The sequence below is a fragment of the Octodon degus genome, unplaced genomic scaffold (assembly GCF_000260255.1).
Source record: "Octodon degus isolate 3935 unplaced genomic scaffold, OctDeg1.0 scaffold00149, whole genome shotgun sequence".
Lineage (NCBI taxonomy): Eukaryota > Metazoa > Chordata > Mammalia > Rodentia > Octodontidae > Octodon > Octodon degus.
In genome coordinates this window covers 3065424-3068803 of record NW_004524725.1, presented here as the reverse complement: position 1 = coordinate 3068803, position 3380 = coordinate 3065424, and the positions used below count along the sequence as shown (strand labels likewise).

At 33.2% G+C, this 3380-nt stretch overlaps 1 pseudogene across 1 annotated transcript in view; it reads left to right on the top strand.

The window, feature by feature from the left end:
• Window positions 1-2615: 2615 nt before the first annotated feature.
• The window catches only part of LOC101564533, a 4275-nt pseudogene continuing 3510 nt past the window's right edge, over window positions 2616-3380 (top strand). Inside the window, exon 1 of the transcript XR_002818274.1 lies at window positions 2616-2725. The product of XR_002818274.1 is annotated as a 26S proteasome non-ATPase regulatory subunit 7 pseudogene (transcript). The remainder of the gene's footprint in view (window positions 2726-3380) is intronic.

The following is a 3380-nucleotide window of genomic DNA, read 5'->3' as shown; positions in this document are numbered from 1 at the left end:
AGAGAGAGGAGAGAGACAGAGAGAGAGGAGAGAGACAGAGAGAGAGAGAGAGAGACAGAGAGAGAGAGAGAGAGACAGAGAGTCTGTACATATACATAAAACACTGTCTGAGTACATTTCAAATTGGAAATAATGCTTTGGTTGCTGCTGTTATCACAAGTGTTTGACATTTTCCAGGACAGAGAAAGGACTAGATTGACATTATTTTCCTCTATTTATTTTTGTTTCATTGATTTATATGAAAATTTCTCATTCCCTGCTCATAGTGCTCATGTAGAATGTTTTTATGTTTATTTGTCTAAAATTAAACAGCACATTTTATTGAAATGACAACTGAGTGATAAGGGTTAAACGCCTTCCAGGAAAAGCTGTACAATGAAAACATATGCTGAAATTTCCTATTGAGTTAGTCACTATTTCTTACACTAAAATGTTCATAGGAGTGAAAGATGGATGAGATGGTGACAAGAGCAAATAGTTTCTGAAGTATTACGCTTTTTTGCCTTGTTTAGTAATATGTTTGACAAACAGTGACATCTGTCTACAATCTGTCAATATGATGGATAGAGAGCATAAATCATATTATCCTATGTCAACTCTCCTCTGAGAAAAATATTTTAACATATACTCAGTATTGTGTCACCAACACTACCCATAGGACTACAAGGAGAATGTATGACATTCAGCATGATCTTATAGGCATAAATTTTTAAATCTCATTTAAACTTGACTGAAACTAAAACTTTCAGAGTAAAAAAAGTAAAAGCTATAAATTACAACACACACAGTTTGAGAGCTGTTAATCGTGAATTAAATCTGTTAAGCATATATGTTATATCAAGTTATATTTCTCAGAATATCCTGTTCCAGTGATAATAGAACAATTAGTGCCCAAATTTGCATTTTGTCTATTATTTATAAATGTTTATTAAATCATAAATTTCTTCTATTTCTGCCATTGTATGCTTTCTATGGTTGTAGAAAATTTTCTAAAACATTAAAAACTTTCTGATCACTACAAAGTACCCCTTGAGATGACTGGATATCTTTCTTAAATTATGTAAGAAAATTACAATGCCCGTATATACATTAAAATGTGTAATTACTGTATTTGGTTACATGGTTTTTCCCTCTTCAACAGGGTGGTGTCTTTTGCATAGGCAAAATGATACATTTCCATTTGTTTAGTGTTTCATAAGTTTTAGTATTTGTGATTGAGTCTTATTTTAATAACTACCAAGAATTTTGATTACTGTACCTGAGATTCCTTTCCTCAACAGCCCTTTTGCATATATACTTTAAAGTGCTTGCATGGTTTTTCTGTTCCACACACCCAGATATTAATGTGATGCCCTCAGAAGCTATACGTGAGAACCAGAGAAACACCTGCATTAAAAATAAATAATTAGAAAGTTTGGAAAATATCAATAAATGGTTAATCACTGATTTGATTTCAAAAAGTGGTAAAATAAAATACATATTATTTTGTTTATTTAGTAAGCCCTCTCAGGAGAGCACAGTTTTGTTGTTGTTATGTAAAATATTCCAGAGATACTCTGAATAGAAAAATAGATAAATATATTGCCATGTAACAAAGAAAAGAGAAGAAAGAGATGTTGACAACTGGTAGCACTGCGTATTTCCCTTCTCTTTGTGTTATTTTAAAATCATTGTAATATTTCCATTTAATGCTAATCTGTTTCTCCTTCAATGGCATTTGTAAAATTTATGTAATCAAAAGCAAATCTGATTTGTATGGATGCCAGAATTATGCTTTCTTCCCCCCACCAAAAAAAAAAATAAAATAAAAACAAACAAAGACATATGATAGTCAAGATCACAGAAATCAAGCAATAGAAAAATATACGGAAAGCTGCTAGACAAAAACAAAACAAACACACAAAATAAAAAGCAGATCATATTTAAAGGAAAACCCATCAGAAATATGACAGACTTTTCTTCACAAACCATGAAGGCAAGAAAAGCATGGAAGAGTACTTGAAGTCCCCTATGAAAACAAATTCCAACCAAGACTAATATACCCTGCAAAACTTTCTTTCAACTTTGATGGAAAAGTGAAATACTTCCATGACAAATAACTACTTTCTTTGTGGACAAAGCCAACCCTACACAGACTACTGGAAGATGTTCTACAGAGGACCAAAATGATCAGAACTTCATGAATGAGAATGGAAGGAACCCACTATGTAGGGCAAACAATTAAACACAGGAGAAAAAGGAGAAAACAACTGCAGGTAAATAACATGTCAATCATGAGTCAATACAACTCAATTATAACCACCAATGTAAATGGACTCAATTCACCATTTAAAAGTAATACACTGGCACAGTATCTAGGAAACAAAATCTAACAATATGCTGTATTCAAGAAACACACTTAATTCATAAAGAAATTCATAGGCTGAAAGTCAAAGAATGGAAAACAATACTACATGCCTCAGCACCTCAGAAAAAAGCAGGGGTAGCAATCCTGTTCTCAGACAGTCTCAACTTCAAACCAAGACTGATCGAATGAAATAAGGAAGGTCATTATATGCTGGTTAGGGGAAAATTCAAGAGGAAGAGGTAGCAATCATAAATATGTATTTACCAACATGGGAGCACTGAATTATGTAAGACGAATCTTAATGGACGTGAAAAATCTAAAACTCAATACCACAATCTTAACTAGAGACCTTGAAACCCCCTTATCCCTAAAAGACAGGTCAACCAGACGAAAAACTAAGAATGAAGTAGTATAACTGAACCAGAGCTTAGAACAAATGGACTTAGTGGAAATATACAGAGTGATCCAAAAAACCACAGCTGAACACACATTTTTTTCAGCTGTACATGGGTTATTGGCTAAAATAGAACACATACTACTCCATAGGTCATGCTTAAGTGTATTCAAGAAAACAGAAATTATCCCATACATATTATCTGAACACAGTGCAATGAAACTAGAAATAAGTGACAAAAATCCCAGAAAAACTCCATAAATGCATGGAAATTGAACAACACCCTACTCAGCAACAAATGGGTCACAGATGAAACTGACCAATATCAGCAATTAAATGAAAATTGAATCACAATTTATCAGAATTCATGGGACGTGATCAAAGCAGTTCTTAGGTGGAAACATAGCTATGAACTCACACATTAAGAAACAGAATGGAAACAAACACCCTAATACTCCACCTCTGACATCTAGAAAAGGAAAAACAAACCAAAGCCAAAGCCCTAAGAGGGAAAGAAATCATAAATATCCGAGCAGAAATTGCTTCAATTGAGATGAAGAAAACAATAAGAGAACGAATCAAAAAGCTGGTCTTTGAAAGATTAAATAAAATTGATAAAGCCCTAGCTAACCTCATCAG